Here is a 27,681-nt window from a genome sequence, read left to right on the forward strand (position 1 = left end):
TCATAAAAGCCCCAGCACCTGAAAATGCCTCACAATTAAGGTCGTTCCTGGGATTGATAAATTACTATCACAAATTTTTACCGAACTTGTCAACTCTTCTGCACCCTCTTAACGAACAGCTACAAACGGGAGTAATTTGGAAATGGAGCGAAGACTGTAAACGTGCCTTCCATAAATGCAAAGGCTTGATCACATCCAAGGAAGTTTTGGTTCATTACAACCCATCACTGCCAATCAGACTGGCGTGCGATGCATCCCCTTACGGCGTGGGAGCGGTATTATCGCATAGATTCCCTGATGGCTCAGAGCGGCCGATAGCTTTTGCGTCACGCTCATTGAACTCAGCTGAGCGTAACTATGCCCAGATCGACAGGGAAGCACTCAGCCTGGTATGGGAGTGAAGAAATTCAACCATTACCTACACAGACAAAAATTTACCTTGTTGACTGACCATCAACCCCTCGTCTCCATATTCAACCCTAAAAATGTGTGTTCCTATTATGACAGCGCAAAGGCTACAGAGGTGCTCCCTTTTCCTAGGGGCACACCAATATGACATAGAAAACAAAGGATCAAAACAGCATGGGAATGCTGATGGTTTATCACGCCTACCGTTGCCAACGGTAGAAGAGGCACCTACAGTGGACCCAATGGAGATGCTCCACTCAACCATAGTGGAATGTCTACCAGTAACAAATTCTGCCATTGAAAAGGAAACGAGAAATGACCCGACTCTCTCACGAGTCTACGATTTAATGGTGAAGGGATGGCCAGAACATGGCGAACCACTGTTGCCAGCATTCTCGCAAAGAAGAGAACAGCTGTCAGTGTGCCGAGGAACCTTGATGTGTGGATCCAGAGTGGTGATTCCACCCAAACTCCAGGATAAAGTGCTAAAGGAGCTTCACGAGGGGCATCTGGGTGGAGTGAAAATGAAGAACCTAGCCAGGTATCGATGGAGACATCGAAGAAATGACCAAGAGCTGCCTAGGATGCCAGAAGGTCCAAAACGCCCCACCACAAGCCCCTCTACATCCATGGGAGTGGCCCTCATCTCCATGGCAAAGGGTACACATCGACTTTGCTGGTCCATTTATGGACTCAGTGTTCTTAATCGCGGTTGATGCACACTCCAAGTGGCCGGAGGTAATAAAGATGTCCTCCACCACCACGGAAAAAACCATCACAGTATTAAGGACCATATTTGCCAGGAATGGGCTGCCTGAACAGATCTGTTCTGATAATGGACCCCAATTTGTGTCCGAAGAATTCAGGAAGTTCTTAAAAAACAATGGGGTTAAGCACTACATGTCCGCCCCATACCATCCCGCCACCAATGGATTGGCTGAAAGGTTTGTCCAGACCTTCAAGAAGGCCATAAAGGCCATGGGTAATGAAGACATAAATCTACAGCATAAGGTAGATAACTTCTTGTTTGCATACAGGAATGCAACACATGTGGTTACAAACCAATCTCCCGCCATGATGTTCTTCAATAGAAGCCTAAGATGCCGGCTGGATTTGATCAAGCCAAACATCAGAAGGGACGTGGAGAACCGGCAATTTCAAGGCATGAATGAAAGGCCAACTAGAACCTTCCAGATAGGTCAACAAGTTTTGGCCCGGGACTACCGTACCGAGAAATGGCAGCCTGGAACTATTTGCACATGACTAGGACCGCTGATGTATACCGTGGACATTGGAGGAAGCATAATAAGGCGCCATGCTGACCAGATCATAGAGTCATCCGAAAAGGGACAACCTACACCACCACACTATACGCCTAATGATGAAGCAGAGATACCCATAGTATTTACCTCTGATCCGGTGATACTGGAACCAGATGAACCCGACACTGGCATTTAAGCCGAATCGACCTTGCCAAAAGAACCTGCTACACCACCGAAAACTACTACACCACCGAGGCGTTATCCAGACCGAGTCAGGAAGCCTCCAGAGAGACTGACTTATAATTGATTAACTGCAGCAAATGTGTAGATTATTGTTCTTATAACATGTTAATTAATGATTACTTAAAATGTTATGTACTGGTTGTCTAAAAGGGGAGGAATTGTGGTGTATGTGCCTTTAAGAGCCCCCTGTGTACTGTAATGCCGGTAATGGCCACTCGGGCTATATAAGCCTGTATAGTGTCTTGTATCTGTTCGTTCACCTCCAGACTTTGTTCAGTAAACACCTTTGAAACCAACTCCTGCATTCCGTGTCTCCATTAACACATGGATACAACAGACACACTCTCTCCTCATACGTCATTCCTGCCATCCCAGGTATCAGCCTGGTGAATCTTCGCTGCACTCCTTCCATGGCAAGAACATCCTTCCTCAGGTAAGGCGACCAAAACTGCACACAATACTCAAGGTGCGGTCTCACCAAGGCCCTGTACAATTGTAGCAAGACATCCTTGTTCCTGTACTCAAACCCTCTTGCTACAAAGGCCAACATACCATTTGCCTTCTTAACCGCCTGCTGCACCTGCATGCTTACCTTCAGCGACTGGTGCACAAGAACACCCAGGTCTCTTTGCACTTCCCCTTCTCCCAATCTATTGCCATTCAAATAATAATCTGCCTTCCTGTTTTTGCCACCAAAGTGTATAACCTCACATTTATCCACATTATAGTGCATTTGCCATGTTTCTGCCCAGTCACCCAACCTGTCCAAATCGTACTGGAGTTTCACAACATCCTCCTCACAGCATACCCTCCCACCCAGTTTTGTGCCATCTGCAAATTTGGAGATATTACATCCAATTCCCTCGTCCAGATCATTAATATATATTGTGAACAGCTGGGGTCCTAGGACCGATCCTTGCGGTACTCCACTAGTCACTGCCTGCCACTCAGAAAATGACCCGTTTATTCCAACTCTTTGCTTTCTGTCCGCCAACCCGTTCTCTATCCAAGTCAATACCTTGCCCCCAATCCCATGTACCTTCATTTTGCACACTAATCTCTTATGCTGGACCTTATCGAAAGCCTTCTGAAAGTCCAAATACGCCACATCCACTGGTTCTCCCTTATCTATTTTACCAGTAACATCCTCAAAAAATTCTGAGTAGATTAATTTCCCTTTTATGTTCAATGAAGGAGTATTCCTGCATAATACTATGGAACTTAACTGAATAGGGAGACCCAAAGTACAAACTGATTTTGCGGAGAAGAAACGGTGAGATCATTTTAACCCTAAAACACTGGCGGGTTTTGGTCGGGTGTGTTGTGTATGTACCTTTAAGAGAGAACTGATTTTATTCTGTAGTACCGGCAGTGACCACACCTGTATATAAAGCCATAGCAGGCTTCTGTACTTTCAGTTTAAGCATGCCCTCTGTTCAGTAAATACCTGTTATTATTGTTCTCCTGCAGTCCGTGTGTTATTGATACACGGACACTACATTGGCGACGAGCAGGTTCAAACTCACCTGCAGTACTGCATCACCTCACGGGGATCTTTCCCTGAAAAGAAGCTTCTTGGAGGTCGAAGTCAGAGCAACGGGCGTCGACCGAGGGCAACCGCCCAGTGATCCATTGGAGTTCGGAGAATTGCAGGGGAGGCTGTGGAGAGCTGGGCTTGGCTCCCCAGTCAAGGTGTTCCAGCAAATCGTGCTGGTAGCAGGTAGTGCGCTGACCCTTCCAGAATGCGGCAGGCTCGAGCTCGATCGAGCGGCTCTGCAAAGGGGCCGTGCAGCGTCGTCAGGAGGCCAAGAGAGAGAGAGAGGGTGGAGCGCACAGGGCGCAGTCGGTGCTCAAGAACCGGGCAGCGTAGAGAAAATAAAACGAGGGGAAGGAAAAGTGAGACGCGCCGAAGCCGCAGGTCGCCGCCATTACCTTGTAGAATGCTAGGAGCAGCGTTGGCAGCAAGGGGAAGAAGGAAAAGTACGGGAGGCACCATTTTATTCCATTGGGGAAGAAGGAAAAGCGCGGGAGGCGCCATTTTAATCCATTGGGGAAGAAGAAAAAGCGCAGGAGGCACCATTTTACACCACCAAGATGCCGAAGAGTGGCAGTATCACTGCTTTCGACAACGAGGTAGAAGACTGGACCACGTATGTAGAAAGAATTGAAGTGTACTGCAAGGTAAATGAGGTGGCCGATGGAAAGAAGGCGTCGGTATTATTAAATTTGATGGGCGCGAGAATGTACGGCTTATTGCAGAATTTAATTACCCCAGCTAAACCAATGGAGAAAAGTTTTGAAGAGATTGTTAATATCTTACAGGAACACCTAACCCCTATGCCGCTGCTGATAGCAGAAAGATTCAAGTTCCATAAAAGAAACCAGCACAAAGATGAGAGCAATGCTGACTATCTTACGGAACTACGCAAGTTATCGAAGCAGTGCCAGTTCGGAGCAGGACTGGCAGACACCTTAAGGGATAAGTTTGTCTGCGGGCTTCAGAGTGAAGGAACCCAGAAACGACTACTTTTGGAAAAGGAGCTGACGCTAGAACAGGCTTTCAGCGTGGCAGAATCCTACGAAGCAGCAGCATGGGGAGCTGCGAAAATACAACAGAAACCACAAGAATACAGTGCTAACGAAATGGCATATAGAGCAGAAAAGTGCTATCGCTGTGGCAGAACAACTCATGATCAGAAGGACTGCTGGTTTAAGGACAAAGTATGCAGGCAATGTGGGAAAATGGGACACATAGCAAGAGTCTGCAGGTCGGGAAAGAAAACCAACACTAAAAGAACTACTGAGGAAAAGTACAAGAAAGTAAAAAAAATGACAGACAGCAGTTCAGAAGATCAGCAGAGTGATAATGACTCCGGGAGCAGGAGACTAAGTTGTCTAAAGTTACACAACGTGATCGCAAAGGATGATCACCGAACCATTTGGGTCACCCGCATGATAGCAGGGTCCCAAGTAAAGAGGGAATTGGACACAGGATCAGCCCTAACTGTCATGAATCGACGAGATTATGAGCAGATATTCTCACACATACCCTTGAAGGACACGTCCATTGTATTGAAGACATACATGGGGCAAAAAGTCTACCTCAGAGGAAAAATAAGGGTGCCAGTTAAATACAACGGCAAGGAAACACAGAAACTGTATCTATATATACTACAAGATGGAGGACCACCATTATTGGGACATGAATGGATCCGAAAAATACAATTGGATTGGCATTCCATTCAGGCGCTAACTGTGACTGACAAAAAGGATGACGACGTCACACCTGGACGACTGTCAAAAATTCTAACTGACGCGAAAGAGGTGTTCCAACAAGGACTTGGGACTCTAAAAGGAGTAACGGCAATGATAAAAATCGAAGATAACGCAAACCCAAAATTTTTGAAGGCCAGACCGGTACCGTACGCGATCCACCCAGCCGTTGAAGCAGAGCTGGAGAGTCTGGAGCGTTCGGGTGTGCTGTCCAAGGTGGACTGGAGCGAGTGGGCCACATCCATCATTCCTGTAATGAAGAAATCATTGAGCAGCACGCCTGGGGAGCCGAAGAAGGTTTGCATCTGTGCGGACTTCAAGGTAACTGTGAACCCAGTCCTGCACACAGTACAATATCCACTTCCACGGATAGAAGATATTTTCGCCTCACTATCTGGAGGGAAACGCTTTACGAAGATTGATCTGGCCCAAGCGTATCTACAAATGGAGGTGGAAGAAGCATCTAGGAAATACCTCACGATAAACACTCACAAAGGTCTTTACCAGTACAACCGACTGGTATTCGGGGTAGCATCAGCCCCGGCTATTTGGCAGAGGGCAATGAAACAAGTCCTGCAAGGGATACCGCAGACCCAGTGTTATTTGGGCGACATCCTGGTGACGGGCGAAAATGACAGTGAACACCTTGCCAACCTGGATCAGGTGCTCACTAGATTACAAGAATATGGGCTACGAGCCAACCGTCCCAAATGCGAGTTCTTCAGGAAACAAATCTCGTATTGTGGCCACATGATTGATGAGGAAGGGTTGCATAAGTCCCCAGACTAGATTGAGGCAGTCGTCAAGGCTCCAGCACCGGAAAATGTGTCGCAACCGAGGTCGTTCCTCGGGTTGCAAAGATGGTCACTTTTTCTAGGGGCACATCAGTACGACATAGAGTACAAGGGTACGAAACAGCATGGAAACGCTGATGGGCTGTCGCGCCTACCGTTGCCTACGGTGGAGGAAGCACCTGCAGTGGACCCTGTTGAGATATTCCATTCGACCATAGTCGAATGTCTACCTGTTACAAACTCAAGTATAGAGAAGGAAACCCGAAATGACCCGACACTCTCTCGGGTCTATGATTTGACGGTGAAGGGATGGCCAGCACATGGCGACTCACTGTTGCCAGCATTCTCGCCAAGGAGAGAACAGCTGTCAGTGTGCCGGGGGACCTTGATGTGTGGATCGCAAGTGGTAATTCCACCCAAGTTGAGAGATAGAGTGCTCAATGAGCTTCATGAGGGTCATCTGGGAGGGGTAAAAATGAAGAGCCTAGCCAGGGCGTTTGTGTGGTGGCCGGGAATCGATAAATAAATCGAGGATATGACCAAGAGATGCACAGGATGCCAGAAGGTCCAAAACGCTCCACCATAGGCCCCGCTACACCCATGGGAGTGGCCCTCATCTCCATGGCAACGGGTACACATTGATTTTGCTGGTCCATTTATGGGCTCAATGTTTTTAATCGCCGTGGATGCACATTCGAAATGGCCAGAGGTCATCAAAATGTCCTCCAACACCACGGAGAAAACTATTGCAGTCCTACGGACCATCTTCACCAGGAATGGCTTGCCAGAACAGATTTGCTCCGACAATGGACCACAGTTTGTGTCCGAGGATTTCCGGAGGTTTCTGAGGAATAATGGGGTGAAACATTACACATCTGCCCCATATCATCCAACCACAAATGGATTGGCTGAGAGGTTTGTTCAGACCTTTAAAAAGGCAATAAAGGCGATGTATAACGATGACATACCACTACAACACAAGGTGGATAATTTCTTGTTTGCTTACCGGAATGCGACGCATGCAGTCACCAACCAAGCTCCAGCCATAATGTTCTTCATCCGAAGGTTAAGGTGTGGCCTGGATTTGCTCAAACCAAACATAGGACGAGCTGTTGAGGATAAGCAATTCCAGCACATCAATGAGAAGCCAACCAGGTGCTTCAAGATAGGGCAACCAGTCTTGGCCCGCGACTACCGAACAGAAAAATGGCAGCCAGGAATGATATGCACACAGCAGGGACCACTAATGTACACAGTGGACATTGGAAAGAGCATTGTGAGATGCCATGCTGACCAGATTCTAGAGTCACAGGAACAAGCCAAACCCATACCACGAGCATGTGCACCTGGTAATGAACTCGAAGTACAGATTGCGTCTACCTCAGAATCAGTGGAATTGGAAGCTGACGAACCAACCAATGACAATGAGCCAGAATCAACTCCAACGCAAGAACAGGATACTCGAGAAAGGCGCTATCCAGTCAGGATCAGGAAGCCTCCTCAAAGACTGAACTTATAAATGATTATTTCAGTTGATGTATATAGTACAGAGAAAATTGTAATTGTAATTAGTTATTATTTAATTGTTAAATGAATGTTATGTACTGTTTATCTAAAAGGGGAGGAATTGTTGTGTATGTACCTTTAAGAGAGAACTGATTTTATACTGTAGTACCGGCAGTGACCACACCTATACATAAAGCCATAGCAGGCTTCTGTACTTTCAGTTTAAGCATGCCCTCTGTTTAGTAAATACCTGTTATTATTGTTCTCCTGCAGTCCGTGTGTTATTGATACGCGGACACTACAGGGTGGGAGGTTAAAGTGTTAAAAATCTGAATCCCAAACCCAACTCGCTTTGAACCTGCACACTTCTGGTTTTAACAGAGGCTAGACGGTGGTGGGGGAGGTGGGGGGGGGCTAGCGACCTGCTGCAAGGTGGTGGCTGGTTCATTTAAATATTGTAATGAGGCTACGTGCCTCACATTTTTTCTCCATTTTAGGTTTAACCCTCGCCGGCCAGATTTATCAGATTTTGGGACAGCTAAAAGGAGGTGAGGACTGCTGGATCCAGCAGATAAGTACCTTTCCAGCACTGCTTGTGGGCCAGGAGGAGCAGGAGTGCTTCCCCCGGCCCACCAGACCTACCTGTAAACCACTCCCGCAATCTGCCGATCACCCCCCAGCCCCCGCGCGATCGACTGTACCCCCAAGATTGGAACTCCCCAGTGGTATTTCCAAACCCTCCCTGCTCTGCGCTACCCGGCTGCGACCTTCTATCTCCACCCCCTCCTTCCTTTCTGGTCTTCACCCCCCACCCCCCGCCCCAGCCTTTCCAATCTTCACTCCCCTCCAGCCTCTGATCTTCCTCTCGTCCCCAGCATTTCCGATCCCTCCCTCCCACACCGCGGCTGTGGTCTGGTACTGTAGGTCTACCCACCCGACAACCAACCAGTCTCTCAATCTGGTTTGGCTGCTGATGGGAAACAGAGACAAAAAATGTTAATCAGGTCCTTCCATTAAATTCTGCAGGACCCGAGGGAAACCCATTCTTCCGGGACTCCCAGATGCAAAACAAGCCCCGCTCCCTCCCTGCAAATATCGAGGCCATTCTGTTTTGGCTGTGAGAAGAAGGTCATCAGTGTTGAAAAGTAAATTGCTGGGGATTAATGGTGATTAATGTTTCATTGTCAATCTCTACATCTGACAGTGTGAACAGAAAGCATGATAATTAACATGTCTGTCTTCTCATTAATACCGGTCAAGTGCTTCTTACTAAAAACAAAGCCTTTGTGCAAATTAGTCTAATATATTGCAATTAAAGTCTCGCCAATCATAGTTGGAAACATAGCAGCCGCTGTTGAGCAGATGCTATAGTTTATAAATGTATTATCATAGCTGCAGAAAGAGCTGCCCAATTGCATTAACATGACAGTATAGTCAGAGACCCACGTTCTTGTGAAGAGTCAGCATGGATCAGATGGTAGCGAGTCAGAAAGCTGTGGGTTGAAATGCCAAAAGAAAAAAAACAGACTTGCATTTATATAGCGTCTTTCACGACCACCGGACGTCCCAAAGCGTTTTACAGCTAATGAAGTACTTTTGTAGCCACTGTTGTAATGTCACTCCAGAAGAATAGGCTTCCCTCGGGTCCTGCAGTAATAAAGGGGTTTGCATTGGGGGAGGTGCTGCCTTTTTGAATGAGACATCAAATTGAGTCGAATAAAAATTCAGTCACCTGTTTGATGCATCTATGGAGAGCAAATTGGCTGCTATTATTATTCAAGTGCAAGCGAGAGATACTGTGTCATTATTTGAGGAAGAGCAGGCAGTTCTTTCAGTGTCCTGGTCAACATCCCTCCCTCAACCAGCACTATCAAAACACAGATTAATTGGTCATTCATCTCATCGTTTGTAAGATCTTGCTGTATACAAAACGATTGCTGACAGTCACTGCACTTCAAAGTAACTCATTCGGTGTGAAACACTGAGACATTTTGACATGATAAATGCAAGCCTTTTTCAGGTAAGCATATTTTCTGTTGCTGAATTTCTTTGCCATTTTCAACACTGCTGAAATCTGGCTCCCCTCTGTGTTGTCCCTTCTCAGTCTCCGCTTTGCTAGCTCACTTCCCACTCCCACAGCACTCCTTAAACAAAGGGCAATATGAAAATCAAGAAAACAACATTCTTTTAGAGTTTGATTTTTAATTCCTTTTAAAAATATTGTAAATGGTAAATAAATAGGAGTGCGGAACCCTATAGGGCAAGTGTTTAAATTGCCTGTTCACCACTGGGGATCTTTTAAATAAAAGGTTTTTAAAAACACAGAAGGCATTAAATATTTTAATGAAATACTTTAAAAAATAATTATTTCCTTTCTTTTAAAAACTTTTATTAAATAAAAAAAAACCCCACTGACAGATAGGAGACTGGTAGCATATGGAAAATGAAATAATAATACGTGATTTAAAAATCAACACAAAATGGCTGTTGATGAACTATTCGGGGTTAACTGTGGCTCTCTAACAGTTTCTGGAAGACTTAACACCGACTCATTAACCTCGATCTTGCTGGTTTCTGCAACAAGTGTAAATCATATGCTAGAATGCTTACAAAATTGGTTGACCAATGGAGCAACAGGAAGGAAGCTTCTGTTAACTGCATTAAGGAAGCAACTAAATCTCGGCACCTGTGGAAAGGAGAGTTGGCCAGAAGTTTACTTAATAAGATTACTGTAAAATGGCAACCAGGGCTGGCCAGAGTCATTTTGTTGTCCAGGCTTTGGAAGCACTGATACAGGAAGTCTGGTATAACAGGCTTGGGATTAATTCAAAAATAGGGACAAGTGATAAATGCTGGACTTGCCAGCAACACCCACATCTCAAGAATTTTTTTTTTTAAAGAATGCAGTCTCTGGTTCTGATGCATTCTAGAGAGATTGAAAAAGGATGGCTAACCTTAAAACATAGTTAAGGCAACACTAAAGTACTGTTTTCACCCTGATTAGACATATCCTGAAATGTACGATCATGACTTGTAAATCATTTTGTGTTGAACCATGATAACCACCAATAGAAGCTTAGCTTGTGCAGTGTAGCCACTAGAGAAACGGAGCACTGAAAGCTTACCTTGACATAACTGAAACTGTGGGTACTCAAAAATCTCAAAGGAGCATCCTTGTAAGTCAGTTTAGCCTCTGTACTTTAGGAAAGCCAGAAGTCCTGTCATGCTGCTGTTGCTGTTCATTGGGAAAGGAGATAGAGCTGTTGGACATGTGGAATATAATTTCAGTCGCCTGTTTGACGCATGCATGGACAGCAAAGTGGCTGACACTACTAACCTGGAAGGACTAAGAGGCATTAAAACTTGAGGGTCATGGTAATCTGGCAGTGCCGTCCCTATGTGTAAGGTTGTCCGAAGGTCTTCCTGAAACAGATAGTACAGCCCTGTAATTGTTCTGCTGCTAAGCCTCAGCTTTTGGAGATCGTGCTGTTCACTCACTGCTCCACATCTGTGTGTGGGCCTATAAAATCCAATGAGTGGCATAGTGGCAGGTCTCGACAGCTTGCCTTTGGTGCCACCTAACATCCCTGGCAGCTCTTCTCTGCTCCTGCTCATCCTCCTCAGCTAAGTCAAGTACCGTGGGACACTGAAAACAATCCCCATTATAATGAACGTCCTGTCACCAGAATCTCAGTGGAACAGCATTTCACTTCAGAATCCTGACACATGACTTGGCTTATTTGCAATACATGACTAAAATGGGTGGTAAGAGTGTATTGCACATGATGCATGAAGCCTGTAATTTGTTACACTACCCCCTTAATGAGCAATTATACCACCCTCAATATCTCCACAACAATTTCAGAGCAGGCCTAAAACAAGCAGCATGCAAGCATTATACCGCACTCTTCACATTATACTGTCTATTACCACTTTATTGCCATCAGAATAAAGGTATATTGCCAACAGTAATTTCTACGCCAACACACAGTTTAAAAGGAATGATGTAAAACTTCTTTCTCTCATTGTAGATTATCAATTGCTAACTGGGAGAATGTTGTTGTAAAATTTGAGGAAAAATATTTAAGTTCCATATGGCAAATCAGGATTGAAGCCCCAGAGTAGTGTGTAAATCTTCTGTCTGCTTTAAGAAATATTTTTAAAATTAATAAAATAAGGCAACATTTTTATCACATGAAAGCTTTCTTTTCTAGCAATAGCAGAAAATTACTCGGGGGGGCAAGAACGTTAAATTAAAAATTTGGAAACGTAAGCAAGATATTAAACTCAACTGAATTATTTCAGGTCAAGGTTAGATCCATGATCCAATGCAAGAGGAAGGAAAAAAATCAAAAGTTAATCGACAGGTCATTATAAGCACTGTCTGCTTTGATTCGTTCAGATCCTGGCAAATCCAATAACACAGTTTCCAAAATATGCCACTTTCCTTGTATTTCTGCTCAGGACTATCTGTGACAAGTCTGGGAAAAAAGCAGGGTTAATCCTACTAGGCTGGATCAAGCAACAGAATGTGTGATTTTTCTTCTTCACCGTGTCCAATCACTTATTTGACTATATTAAAATCTAGCATTGAAAATTTCCACTAGTTCACATGGATGGAAGTTACAATTTGTTAAGACGTATGTGTGTGGTATTTGACTGATTTCCAGGCTTCCACACATGATTAATACGAGTGTACAAATTAAACATATAAAGGGGATCAATTTTTCACCCAACATCGTGCATAATCCACGTCTAAACTGGGAAATAAAGACTGAAATCCTGTCCACTGACCTCAATCAGCAGATTTTTTTCACAATTTTATTTTAAGTAATCAGGGGTAATTTGGTTAGTGCTTGATTAAGGCGTGAAAAGGGTGGTGCGACTGCAGCACGTAACTGAAGAGGTCGGCCCGAGCATTTCTCGAGATTGGTTCTCATGTTTAATAATCGCAGTGAGCTGTCGGGACCTGGCGTCCCTCCAGAAGCAGTCGCAGGATCAATTTGGACCGGCTGCCTCATCATCAAATAAGTCCTGCCAGGGGAGAAGTATCGAAGGGGGAAAAGGATGGGAGGGGGATGATCGTGGGATGGCAGCAACCTGCAGTAGTGCTATGGAGCCAAAGGGAGCACTTCTGCTTCCTCCAGCTTTGCGTAGGTGTGTAAGATTTGCAACATTTGAACATTGTCCTATAAGGGTCTATTGGCAGAAAAGGCCCTGGTTTTAAAGACTGTTTTAAAAGAAGCCCAGAAAAAGGGACACACAAAATGGCCACCAGACCCCGCGACCAGCTTATGGGACACTTTAAAATGGTTCCTGCAGTCCCCAGACAGCTTTTGTGGATTCAGCCCACAGTAGGTTCTGGAAGGCAGTTTCAGGGAAAATGAAACCAGACAGAGCCTGTAGTGTATGTACCTTTAAGGGGAGAACTACTTTTTACAGCTCCTGTATACTGTAGTACCGGCAGTGACCACACCGGTATATAAACCCTGAGTAGGGATCTGTACTGTTAGTTTTAGAGTAACCCTCATCCAGTAAACACCTGTTGATTGTTCCTCTGCAGTCTCTGTCGATTTATTGAAGGACACCATACATCAAGATTCACGGATTTAACATTGGCGACGAGTGGATTCAAACCTACCTGCAACTCTGCATCACCTCCCAGGGATTCACTCCTGGAGAGCAGTGAAAGGGGAAGGCCGAGTCCAGAAGTGCGGGCGTCGACCATCCAGAGAGGACTTGAGCATCGCAGAGGAGGCTGTGGAGAGCTGGGCTTGGTTCTCCAGTCACGACGATCCAGCGCAGCGGGCTGGCAGCAGGTACGGTGCAGACCCTTCCCGGACAGCGGCGGCTGGAGCCGACCGACGGCACAGAAAAAGGCCGAGCAGCGTCGACGGTGTAATAGAGAGGGTAAAGCGCACAGGGCGCAGCCGGGGTTGAAGACCGAGTGGCGTCAACGAGAGAGGGTGAAGCGCACAGGGTGCAGCCGGGGTTGAAGACCGAGCGGCATCGACGAAAAAAAAAAAAGAGAGAGAGGGTAAAACGCACAGGGCGCAGCCGGGGTTCTGGACCGAGCGGCGTCAACGAGAGAGGCGCGCAGGAAAATGCGCAGAGCGCGGCCGGCATTCAAGGGCTGAGCAGCGTCCGCGGGGGAAGAAAGGAAAGTGCGGGAGATGCCATTTGGGCCGCAGCGGAGAAGAAGGGAGAGCGCGGGAGACGCCATTTTGAGCCACAGTGGAGAAGAAGGGAGAGTGCGGGAAGAAAGGAAAGCGCGGGAGATGCCATTTTGAGCCAGCGGAGAACAAGGGAGAGTGCGGGAGATGCCATTTTTAGCCAATCTAACCACACCCAGGGATGCGGAAGAGTGGCAGTGTCACAGCGTTCGACAATGAAGTCGAAGATTGGGCGGCATATGTAGAACGCATAGAAGTGTACTGCAAGGCGAATGAAGTGTCAGATGCCAGGAAAGCACTGGTATTGTTGAATTCCATGGGTGCAAAAATGTATGGCTTACTGCAAAACCTAGTAACCCCAGAGAAGCCAGTGGAAAAGGATTTTGAAAGCATAGTGGCAATCCTACAGGACCTCTTAAACCCCACACTGCTGCTGATAGCAGAAAGATTTAAGTTTCACAAAAGGAACCAGCATAAAGATGAAAGTAATGCTGAGTATTTAACGGAACTGCGTAAGCTATCGAAACACTGCCAGTTTGGAACGGGACTAGCAGATACTTTAAGGGACAAGTTTGTGTGTGGGCTTCAAAGTGAAGGAACCCAGAAACGGCTTCTATCAAAAAAGGATCTTACGCTGGACAAGGCTTTCAGCATGGCAGTATCACACAAAGCAGCCGCACGGGGCGCTGCAGAGATACAATGGAGACCGCAAGAATATGGCACAAATGAAATGTCATATGGAGCAGTGAGATGTTATTGCTGCGGCAGAACAACACACGACCATAAGGATTGTTGGTTCAAGGACCAAGTGTGCAGACAGTGTGGAAAAGGAAGACACATAGCAAGAGTCTGCAGGTCGTGAAAGAAAACCAGCAGCAAGAAATCTCCACAGGAGAAGTACAAAAAGGTACATAAGGTGACGGAGAGTAGTTCAGACGAACAGAAAAGTGATACAGACTCCGGAAGCAAGGAGCTGGGTTGTCTGAAACTACATAATGTAATCAAAATGGAGGATCACCAAACTATTTGGGTCAAGCTCAAGATAGATGGAGTCCAAGTGAAAATGGAATTGGACACAGGATCAGCCCTAACAGTCATAAACCGAAGGGACTACAAGAGGCTATTCTCACATATACCCTTGAGAGATACAGAGATTGTCTTGAAGATGTACACGGGGCAAAAAGTCTACCCCAATGGAAAAATAAGGGTGAACGTGATATACAACGGCAAGGAAACACCAAAAATGGACCTGTATGTATTGCCAGATGGAGGACCACCACTACTAGGACGTGAATGGATCCGGAAGATACAGTTAGATTGGCATGCCATACAAGCACTGACGGTAGATGCCAAAAAGGATGACGAAGTCACACCTGGACGACTGTCAAAAATGCTAACTGATGCACAAGAAGTGTTCCAGGAGGGACTCGGAACACTAAACGGCATAACAGCGACGATCAAAATAGAGGAAAATGCAAGCCCAAAGTTTTTTAAGGCCAGACCGGTGCCTTATGCGATCCACCCAGCTGTCGAAGCAGAGCTGGAAGGTTTGGAACGTTCTGGAGTGCTGTCCAAAGTGGACTGGAGCGAGTGGGCTACACCCATCGTTCCTGTAATGAAGAGGTCATTGAGTAATACGCCTGGGGAACCAAAGAAGGTTCGCATCTGTGGGGACTTTAAGGTGACAGTGAACCCAATCCTTCACATGGTACAATATCCGCTTCCGTGGATGGAAGATATTTTCGCCTCGCTATCTGGAGGAAAATGCTTCACTAAGATTGATCTGGCCCAGGCGTACCTGCAAATGGAGGTAGAAGAAGCCTCGAAAAAGTACCTCACGATCAACACTCACAAAGGTCTCTACCAATACAACCGGCTGGTGTTCGGGGTAGCATCAGCTCCGGCTATTTGGCAAAGGGCAATGGATCGAGTCCTGCAAAGGATTCCAGGGACCCAGTGTTATTTGGACGACATCCTGGTCACGGGCGAAAATGACAGTGATCACCTCGCCAACCTGGAGCAGGTGCTCACTAGATTGAAGGAATATGGGCTCCGAGCTAATCGCCACAAATGCGAGTTTTTCCAGAAGCAGATCTCGTATTGTGGCCACGTTATTGATGAAGAGGGGTTACATAAGTCCCCTGAAAAGATTGAGGCAGTAGTCAAGGCTCCAGCACCGGAAAATGTGTCACAACTGAGGTCGTTCCTCGGGCTGGTGAACTACTACCATAAGTGCTTGCTGAACTTGTCTACAGTACTACACCCACTGAACACCCTACTGCAAACGGGGGTACCATGGAAGTGGAATGACGAATGTAAACGAGCTTTCCAGAAGTGCAAAGAATTGATCACATCAAAAGAGGTGTTGGCTCATTTCAACCCAGCACAACCAATTCGGTTGGCGTGTGATGCATCACCCTATGGTATTGGAGCAGTGCTGTCGCACAAATTCCCGGACGGCTTGGAGAGCCCAGTAGGCTTTGCGTCTCGGTCACTAACCTCAGCCGAGCGTAACTACGCCCAGATTGACAGGGAGGCCCTCAGCCTAGTGTGGGGAGTGTAAAAGTTCAACCACTATCTGCACGGGCAGAAGTTCACCTTGCTGACTGACCACCAACCACTTGTCTCCATCTTTAATCCAAAGAAGGGCGTTCCGGTGATGACTGCGCAACGGCTACAAACATGGTCCCTTTTTCCAGGGGCGAACCAGTATGAAATAGAGTATAAGGGTACGAAACAGCATGGAAACGCTGATGGGCTATCACGCCTGCCACTGCCTACTGCGGTGGAAGCACCAGCAGTGGACCCTGTCGAAATATTTTATTCGACTATAATTGAACGCTTGCCAGCAACTAACGTGGATATAGAGAAGGAGACCCGAAATGACCCGACACTGTCTCGGGTATATGATTTGACGGTGAAGGGATGGCCAACACATGGCGACTCACTGTTGCCAGCATTCTCATCCAGAAGAGAACAGCTGTCAGTATGCCAGGGGACCTTGATGTGTGGATCCCGAGTGGTAATTCCACCCAAGTTAAGGGAGAGAGTGCTCAATGAGCTTCATGAAGGCCATCTGGGAGGGGTGAAAATGATAAGCCTTGCTAGGGCTTATGTGTGGTGGCCGGGGATCGATCAGCAAATCGAGGACCTGACAAAGAGCTGCTCAGGATGCCAGAAGGTCCAAAATGCACCACCACATGCCCGTCTACACCCATGGGAGTGGCCCTCCTCTCCATGGCAACGGGTGCATGTTGATTTTGCTGGTCCATTCATGGACTCAGTGTTCTTAATAGCCATGGATGCGCACTCGAAATGGCCTGAGGTGATCAAAATGTCCTCCACCACCACGGAGAAACGATTGCAGTCCTACGGACCATATTTGCCAGAAACGGCTTGCCAGAGCAGATTTGCTCTGATAACGGACCACAGTTTGTGTCCGAAGAGTTTCGGAAATTTATGAGAAGGAATGGGGTAAGGCATTACACATCTGCCCCGTATCATCCAGCCACAAATGGATTGGCTGAGAGGTTCGTACAAACCTTTCAAGAGGCAGTAAGTGCCTGTGGTAAACCACTGTTATTGTTTTCATTGTTGTTCACTACTGTTATCGTTATTGCACATTGTTACCTCTTGCTACTCACTGTGTACCAATGCATGCCTCAGCTGGCTCCGCCTACGTGACCTGGTATAAATGTGGCTGCCCGGCAACCCACTTCCTTCTTGGAACCAGTCGTCCACGAGAGGCATGCTCTGTTCTTTAGTTAATAAAAACCTTTTCATTACTTTCCTAATTCATCGCCTTTTATGGAGTAATTGATAAGCGTATCAGGGCCATGTGCGATGATGACATTCCACTGCAGCATAAGGTGGACAATTTCCTGTTAGCCTACAGAAATGTGACACATGCAGTTACCAACCAGACCCCGGCCATGATTTTCTTTAACCGGAGTTTGAGATCTCGTCTGGATTTGCTCAGACCAAATGCACAAAGAAATGTTGATAATAAGCAATTCCAGCACATCAATGAGAAGCCGACAAGGAGCTTCAATGCAGGGCAACCAGTTTTGGCCCGCGACTACCGAACAGAGAAATGGCAACCAGGAACGATATGCACACGGCAGGGGCCACTAATGTATACAGTGGATGTTGGGGAGAACATTGTGAGATGCCATGTCGACCAGATCCTAGCGTCACAGGAACGAGTCAACCCCATGTCTCGCGTACCTGGTGATGAACCAACCGATGACAGGGGGGCAGAATCGCCTCCGCACCAAGAACAAGACACTCAGGAAAGGCGCTATCCAGAAAGGATCAGGAAACCGCCCCAAAGACTGAATTTATAAATGGACTATTTTCAGTTAATGTTGCATGTTAAAAGTGTTAATTGTTAAATGAATGTTATGGTACTGTTAATCTAAAAGGGGAGGAATTGTAGTGTATGTACCTTTAAGGGGAGAACTACTTTTTACAGCTCCTGTATACTGTAGTACCGGCAGTGACCACACCTGTATATAAACCCTGAGTAGGGATCTGTACTGTTAGTTTTAGAGTAACCCTCATCCAGTAAACACCTGTTGATTATTCCTCTGCAGTCTCTGTCGATTTATTGAAGGACACCATACATCAAGATTCACGGATTTAACAGAGCCCCATACGTATAGATTGGATGCAGATCCGATCAGATCGGCCTGTAGATAAAGGCCATCTAAATGTTTACCCAGACAAAGGGGAACAGATTCAAGTTCGAAGAAGGACATTAAAGACAATACAGGGTCGTTCCAGACCAAAGATGGCAGTTACCGGCCATCCCGAAGATACTTTAAAAACAAAGATTACCCCGCTGTGCTACAAGCCCGCCAAAAGTTAAACAAAGACTAACCTTGATTTGGCGGGAGATAAGGGCCTCCATGAAAAGGTATAACTGGAGTCCCACGGTAGCCATCGGTAGTTTATAGCTTTTGCAGCTTTTGGAGCTTGGTGGAGAGCTTTGGCAGTGTTCGCAGCATTCGGTACGCTTCTTAGCCTTGGGAAGGCTTGACTTCGGAGAAGGTGGTTCGAAGAGGAAGAAGACGAGACCTGGGGTAGTCATCGGGAGGTCATCGACAAAAACCCCGGGCCATTGACGAGAAGAAGAAGAAAACGAGACCTGGTGTAGTCATCGGGAGATCATCAACAAAACCCCGGGCCGGTGACGAGAAGAAGAGAGGGCGAAACGCCCCACAGCATTGTGTGTTGAAGCACGGAGAAAAATGAGCTGCAGCCGAAATGATGGTCAGCGCGTCTTGCTGAAGAGAGAGACGCCATCAGCCTGGGCAGCCGCTGCACCTACAGTCCACTGACCACGTGGAGACAGGACACCTGAGAGGATCAAAACGCAGACTTCAAAATCTCTATGTTTCTAACTGGGATTGGTGAGCATGTTTCTGGCCCCTCATAATCTATTCTAGCTAGGCCTAGTGGGTGGGCATTTTGGGTATAATTTAACAATGAGTTGTTGTCCATCGATGTTCCGTGTGTTTCCCTATTTCAGGATGAACCTTGTAAAACATAATATGCCTGTAGATATGTTGGTTAGTACTGTATTATGATTTGTTTTTCCCTCCCATGTACCTTATTTAAGAAGTCACACAACACCAGGTTATAGTCCAACAGCTTTATTTGAAGTCACAAGCTTTCGGAGCACTGCTCCTTCATCAGGTGAAGTGGAGAGATGCATAAAGGCACAGCTTATATAGTCAGAGAATAATGTCAGATGTTTACAGGTAATCTTTCTAACTGCCATTTATCACACCTCGGCAGAGAGGTAATCACAGCAATCAAAGGTGTGAATGGTGTCCAAACAGGTCAGTCAGGAAAAGATTACATCAAAGAACAATGAGGTGGGGTCACAAGGGGTCAAATGTTGCAGATGCTGGGGTCTGTGTGAAAACAAAAAAAGACAAAAAACATTTTTTTTGCTGGAAATCACAGCAGGTCCGGCCGCATCTGTGTAGAGAGAACAAGCCAACGACGACTCGAGTCTGGATGACCCTACGTCAGGTGGGGTTACATGTAGCGTGACATGAACCCAAGATCCCGGTTCAGGCCGTCCTCATGAGTGCGGAACTTGGCTATCAGTTTCTGCTCGATGATTTTGCATTGTCGTGTGTCTCGAAGGCCGCCTTGGAGAATGCTTATCCGAAGATCGGAGACTGAATGTCCTTGTCTGCTGAAGTGTTCCCCAACTGGGAGGGAACACTCCTGCCTGGCGATTGTTGCGCGGTGTCCATTCATCTGTTGTCGCAGTGTCTGCATGGTCTCGCCGATGTACCATGCTCTGGGGCATCCTTTCCTGCAACGTACGAGGTAGACAACGTTGGCCGAGTCACATGAGTATGTACCATGTACCTGGTGGGTGGTGTCCTCACGTGTGATGATGGTATCTGTGTTGATGATCTGGCATGCCTTGCAGAGGTTGCTGTGGCAGGGTTGTGTGGTGTCGTGGTCGCTGTTCTCCTGAAAGCTGGGTAATTTGCTGCGAACGATGGTCTGTTGGAGGTTAGGCGGCTGTTTGAAGGGGAGTAGTGGAGGCATGGGGATAGCCTTAGCGAGGTGTTCGTCAATGAACATCTCCACACCATGTACCTTATTGGCTGATATCCAATTTTTCCTTTGTGCAATAAAATTTCATTTTGTTTCATTAAACTTTGGTCTATAGAGTATTCTCTGCATTGTAGTTCCTGCCTCAAAGTTCAGTGTATAGAACCTAAGGGATGAGTGGGTCGAACCACTCGGTGTATTACTGTGCAAGAGAGAGAGGCCTCTAGAGAGAGAGAGAGAGATCTCGGCGATCGAAAACCCCTTACAGGTGTAAGTGTAAAAGAAAATGATTGCCCTTTTTATCCACAGCCTCCAGCGGTCCTTTAATCTAATTTTCCTTTCGGAGATGCAATTGTCTCTGCTGCAACTGTTCCTTGTGGCAAAGCATTCCATTTTCCACCAACCTTCCATGCAAAAAATTCTCCTAACCCCTTTCCTTAGTCTCCTAATAATTTTTAATCAATGAGTCCTTGTCATGGACTCCCCAACCAAGAGAAATAGGGGGAAAATTCAGTTGGTAGTGTTGTGTATTTTGAATGTTGTATTTGAGTTGTCCCACATAGCTTACCGTAGTTGGGATGTGCAATGCACTATGGGAAATAGAGTGCATTGAGTTGAGAAGATTCTGGAAAGTGATAGCTGTTAACTGAACTCTGTCTCCTGCGTACTCTTTTAATTGTTATACAAGCAAGGTTAATAAACTTTTGAGATAAAGCAGAAGTGGCGACGAGGACGTTTGAACTTACATGGCTCTGCTGTGCGGAAGATAGTTGGGTTTTACGTGTTAAAACTGTTATTTTTGCCGTGGACACCTAATTAAAGTGAAGCTGGCTCGAGGATAAAGGAGCTTGCAATGGCGGGAAGACGAGACGACGTATAAGGTACTAACGACTTGAGGAAGGGGAGGGAAAGCAGTGAGTAAATCAGGAAGGACATTTATTCAACTGTGAAATGATCTGTGAATTGAAGCACTAAATAACTGATAGTGATTTTAGTTGAGTTCAACATTGGAAGGTTCCTTAGTGAATGATAATTAGGAGCCTGAGAGAAGGAAAATGGCTGGAATTATCGGTAACATTGGACCGTTTGATGAGAATGTCGAACAATGGAGCTCATACACAGAATGATTTGAATACTTCACATAAGCAAATGACATTGGAGGGAACAAAGTAGTACCTACATTGGTAAGTGTGATGGGACCAAAGACTTTCAATCTTTTGTGTACTTTAGTGCATCCAGATAAACCAGGGACTAAACAATATAGCGAAATTGTGGAGATACTAAAAAGGCATTTTTCACCCAAACCCCTAGTCATAGCTGAGCGGTTTAGGTTCCACAGGCGTAACCAGGAAGAAGGAGAAACAGTGACCATGTCTGTAGCTGCACTAAAAAGACTATCAGAGCACTGTGAGTTTAATGACATGCTAAATGATACTATAAGAGACAGGCTAGTGTGTGGTATGAGAACTGAAGCCATACAGAAGAGGCTATTAACGGAGAGTAATCTGACTCTACAAAAGGCCATTGAAATCAGTATTTCCATGGAATTGGCAGCTAAGGAAGCTCAATAGTTAGGTGCAACAGAAAATGTGCACAAAGTAAGAACAGAGAGCCAAGGGTTATGTTTCCGTTGTGGCAAAATGGGGCATCTTGCATCTGCATGCTGGTGTGTGGACATGGATTGCCACAGCTGTGGTAAAAAGGGACATATTCAGCGCGCATGCAGAAATAAAAAGGACACAGAGAAAACGTCAAAGATGGAAGGAAGAAAAAAAACATTCAGACAAAAGACAAAGAAGCATGTTCGCTCTGTAGAACAGGACAAAACAGAGGCAAGTGACACTTCAGAGGAGGAACTATCACTGAACGTGCTGACTATAGCTGGGGATTCGCATGGCTACTGGGTCTCACCCTTGCTAGAGGGGCAGCCTGTGCGAATGCAGATCGATACCGGGGCAGCAGTATCTCTTATGTCAGAGACAGTCTACAAAAAGACATTAAAGCACCTTCCACTTCAACCAGCTAACATAGTGTTAAAGACATATACCGGTGAAGGAGTAACCATGAGAGGTATCACTGAGGTCACAGTTCAGTTGAATGGACAAACTAGGAAGTTACCACTCTACGTAGTTAAAGGAGACTACCCCTCTCTGCTGGGACGTTCGTGGATGGCGAGAATAAAATTAGACTGGTCATCAGTCTATATGATGTCACACAATGATCCAGGCTTACCCGCCATCTTAAAGAAACATGCAGAAGTCTTTAATGGAGAACTGGGTAGCATGAAAGATATTACTGTGAAGCTTCGTATTAAGCAGGATAGCAAACCCAAGTTCATGAAGGCACGACCCTTACCTCATCCCATCAGACCAAAAGTCGAGGCTGACTTAGAAGCCCTAGTTGAAAGTGAAGTACTAGAACCAGTCAGCGTGAGTGAATGGGCAATGCCCATCATACCAGTGCTCAAGAAAGGGGGTGGAGTTAGGATATGTGGAGATTTTAAAGTAACTGTTAACCCTGTATTGTCAGTGGAGCAATATCCGCTTCCCCATATTGATGATTTGTTTGCGGGACTTGCTGGGGGCCAGAAGTTTAGCACAATCGACCTCTGTCAAGCCTACCTGCAAATGCATGTGGATGAACAGTCATGAGAAATGCTGACTATTGTGATGCACAAGGGCCTATTTAGGAATCGTCGACTCCCTTTCGGAATTACATCAGCTCCAGTGCTTTTCCAATGTGCTATGGATCAGATCCTTAGTGGATTGCCTGGAGTCCAGTGCTACTTAGATGACATCTTATTTACTGGGTGTGATGACCAGGACCATCTGCGTAACTTGGACACAATGCTACAGAGACTGAGGGATTATGGACTCAGAGTTCGCAGGGATAAATGCAATTTTTTTCAGGCATCAGTTGAGTACCTCGGTCATGTGATCGATGCCACAGGCCTTCACAAGGCACCGTCCAAGACCAAGGCAATCGTGGATGCCCCAGCACCTGAAAATATCAGCCAGCTGCATTCTTTTCTAGGGTTACTGAACTACTATGGATGGTTCATACTGAAACTAGCCTCGATGCTGAGGCCGCTGCATTGGTTGCTATGTAAAGACAAGAAGTGGGAATGGACTAACAAGTGCCAGGAGGCGTTCATGACAGCAAAGGACACGCTCCTGAAGTCAGAGGCTTTGACGCATTTTAACCCTTCATTACCAATACAATTAGCTTGCGATGCATCATCATACGGTGTGGGAGCGGTCGTTTCTCATATCATGCCAAACGGAGAAGAGAAGCCGATAGCATTCGCATCTAGGACTTTGAACAGAGCTGAAACTAACTACGCCCAAATAGAACGAGAAGCACTGAGCATTGTTTTTGGCATTCACAAGTTTCACCAATATTTGTACGGGAGACAGTTCACCCTACTAACAGATCACCACCCTCTTACGACCATCTTCGGGCCACATACAGGGATTCCGTCACTTGCTGCGAGCAGAATGCAAAGGTGGGTGCTGCTGTTGTCTGCACACACATTTGACATTAGATATCGCAAGTCTGACCTGCACGGCAACGTCGACGGTCTTTCCAGGTTGCCACTGCCTGTCACCAAGCCTATGATGCATAGCATGGACATCTGCTATTTTAGGCAGGTGGAGAACGCGCCTGTAACTTCGACACAGTTCCAACGAAACACCAGAAACGACCCGGTGTTGTCTGCAGTGCTGGACATTATCATCAGGGGCAAGCTTGACAGCGATGTCCCAAACTTGAAACCATATCTCTTAAGGAGAAATGAACTGTCGGTGCAGTCTGGATGTTTGCAGTGGGGGAGGAGAGTGGTTATTCCACCATCAAAACCGAAACCAGTGTTACAGCAACTACACTCCGGACACTGCGGAATGGTTCATATGAAAGAAATAGCGAGGAGCTACTTCTGGTGGCCGGGTATGGATGGACAGATTGAGGGCAAAGCTAAAACCTGTTCCTCATGTCAGAGAGTTCGTAATGTGCCACAGTTTGCACCTCTTCACCCCTGGGACTTTCCGGAGGAAGCATGGCACTGCATTCATGTAGACTTTGCAGGTCCATTCGAGGAGAGAATGTTCCTGGTGGCTGTTGATGCGCACAGTAAGTGGCCAGAGATTGTTATAATGAGGTCCACCACCGCTGAGAAGACCATCGAGAAGTTAGGTGAGGTGTTCAGCTGATTTGGATCTCCGATGCAACTTGTCTCAGACAACGGTCCACAGTGGGTGTCACAAGAAATGGCTACATTCCTGCAGGTGAATGGCATACAACATATCAGGGCTGCACCATACCACCCTGTGACCAATGGTCTAGCTGAGAGGTTTGTTCAGACCATGAAACACTCTCTAAAGGCATCGCAATGCCAGGGGACGCTTCATCAGCACCTGAATAGTTTCCTGTTGAGTTACAGGAACACACCACATGCGACCACAAAAGCATCACCTGCGACTCTACTGCTCAAAAGAGAGCTACGAACAACTTCGACCTGCTGAAACCACCAAAGGTGAAAGACGTGGTACAGTATCAGCAGGACAAGCAGATCAAGCGACGTGAACAACGCTCCAAAGACAGAGTCTTCAGTCCAGGTGAACATGTGTTGGCACGGAACTACAGTGGTGGACCTAAGTGGGTTCCTGCTACTGTTATTGCACAGGCTGGTCCAGTATCCTACACTGTACAGACAGCCGAGGACATTGTCTGGAAGAGACACACCGATCAGCTTATACGAAGTGCAGCAACACCCACTGAACCACCAAAAGCAGTTTATCTGACATTGGGTGACGCTGTGGGTCATCCGCCTTCTACACCGAGAGGCTCACCTTCTGAGGAAGCAGCCACTTCAGCCCTTATCTCATCAGCAAGGGAGACCTGTATACAGGCACCTCAGCCACCTACACCTGTGTTGAAGTCACCTGTGAGAGACAATGAACTGGAGAGCCAGGTTGACCGCCGGTATCCTACCAGAGACCGGAGGGCCCCTATACGTTTGAACTTATAGTTCAGAGGCTTACCTTTTATCTGGGGCAGAATAATCCCCATGGGTATAGCCATGGTTGGAGGAAGTTTACCCTCACTCCCAGGTTATTGTGTTTTATTGTCTTTTAAAAATTGTGTTTTAATTATGTTTTAAAAAATTTGTGGTTCTATTGGGACATCTAATGTTGTGGTGTCCGTGTGTTGATAAAGACACTGAAGACAGGAGTTGGTTCATAGGTGTTTACTAAGCAAAGTCTGGGGGGGGTTCTAACGGATATACACTATATAAAGGCTTATATAGCCCGAGTGGCCATTACCGGCATTACAGCACACCTGGGGTTCTTAAAGGCACATGCACTACAATTCCTCCCATTTTAGCTAACCAGTACATTATATTTTAAGTAATTATTAATTACATGTTATAAGAAAAATAATATACACATTGCTGTAGTTAATTAATTATAAGTCAGTCTCTCAGGAGGCTTCCTGACTCGGTCCGGATAACGCCTCGGGGGTGTAGTAGTTTCTGGTGGTGTAGTAGGTTCTTTTGGCAAGGCTGATTCGGCTTGAATGCCAGTGTCGGGTTCATCGGTTTCCAGTATCAACGGATCGGAGGTAGAGATGGGTATCTCTACTTCATCGTTAGACGTATAGAGTTGTGGTGTAGGTTGTCCCTTTTCGGATGACTTTGTGATTTGGTCAGCATGGTGCCTTATTATGCTTTCTCCAATGTCCACGGTATACATCAGTGGTCCTAGTCGTGTGCAGATAGTTCCAGGCTGCCATTTCTCGGTACGGTAGTCCCGGGCCAAAACTTGTTGACCTATCTGGAAGGTTCTAGTTGGCCTTTCATTCATGCCTTGAAACTGCCGGTTCTCCACGTCCCTTCTGATGTTGGGCTTGACCAAATCCAGCCGGCATCTTAGGTTTCTATTGAAGAACATGATGGCGGGAGTTTGGTTGGTAACCATATGTGTTGCATTCCTATATGCGAATAAGAAGTTATCCACCTTGTGCTGAAGTTTTATGTCTTCATTACCCATGGCCTTTATTGCCTTCTTGAAGGTCTGGACAAACCTTTCAGCCAATCCATTGGTGGCGGGATGGTATGGGGCGGACGTGTAGTGCTTAACCCCATTGTTTTTTTAAGAACTTTCATGCATGGGTTTGAATCCCATCCTCGTCGCCACTGTGGTGTCCGTGTGTTGATAAAGACACTGAAGACAGGAGTTGGTTCATAGGTGTTTACTAAGCAAAGTCTGGGGGGGGGTTCTAACGGATATACACAACATACAGGCTTATATAGCCCGAGTGGCCATTACCGGCATTACAGCACACCTGGGGTTCTTAAAGGCACATACACTACAAATGTAAGAGGGGAGGAGATGTTGTGTATTTTGAATGTTGTATTTGAATTGTCCCACATAGCTTACCAAAGTTGGGATGTGCAATGCACTATGGGAAATAGAGTGCATTGAGTTGAGAAGATTCTGGAAAGTGATGGCTGTTAACTGAACACTGTCTCCTGCGTACTCTTTTAATTGTTATACAAGCAAGGTTATTAAACTCTTGAGATTTAAAAGGTAGCACCTCCCGTTAGTGCCTTAAGAGGGTGCTAAGTGGGGCGCAAACCAATTAGCGCCCGGGTGCGACACAGCCCACGCCTCCCGGAAAATTCAGCGGGAGGTTAGTGGTGGCGCTAACCAGTAGCGCCCTGCTGTGCTGCGCCGCTGGCGATGAGGTCATTGATGTGCGCAGCACATCGCTCACGCCCCGGCCACGATCTTCGGGAGCGCCCCCTGATTTACCGCTGGACGCTATGTCCGACGGGGTCAGGGGGACATACCTGCGGCCAGGTTGGTGCAATTTAAAGGCGAGGTGTGGGGCGGACATTTTTGTTGCTGGCCGCCTGCCAGCACCTGCCTGCGCTCCCGTCCCCGGCCTCCTGAACGCCCCCCCCCCCCCCGCGGAGTACTGGCTGCGTTCCAAGAGTGCGGCACTTCTCTTGGGTGCCGGGCTCTTTTGCCTGCACTCTCGATCCCCGGAGGCCCAGCTGGGCCCCAGGTCGCGCTGCACAAGGCCCCTCCCCTTTAAGAAGGGGAGGAAGGCCTGCAATACCGTGGCGCTGCGGCACATAACGCCGCAATATTGACTCACAGCGCCCCAAGAGGGATACAGGGCGCTTCCAGTAGCGCCCCGCTTCTCTCTTGGGGCGCAACCACTCAATTTCCAGCACGGGGGCGCTAATTTTTCCAGGGAAGTTAGCGCCTCAATTGGGGTGCTACTCAATTTTTAGCCCATAGTCTTCCCTATTCACTCTATCAAAACCCGTCATATGTTTAAAACCCTCTATTAAATCCCATCTTAGCCTTTGCTAAGTCCCAGGACCTCAAGTATCTCCTCATAATTATAGTTTCCCACCCCTAGCATCATCTT

Source organism: Somniosus microcephalus, chromosome 10 (genome assembly GCF_052327205.1).
Source record: "Somniosus microcephalus isolate GS21.2 chromosome 10, FLI_Smic_1.0, whole genome shotgun sequence".
NCBI lineage: Eukaryota > Metazoa > Chordata > Chondrichthyes > Squaliformes > Somniosidae > Somniosus > Somniosus microcephalus.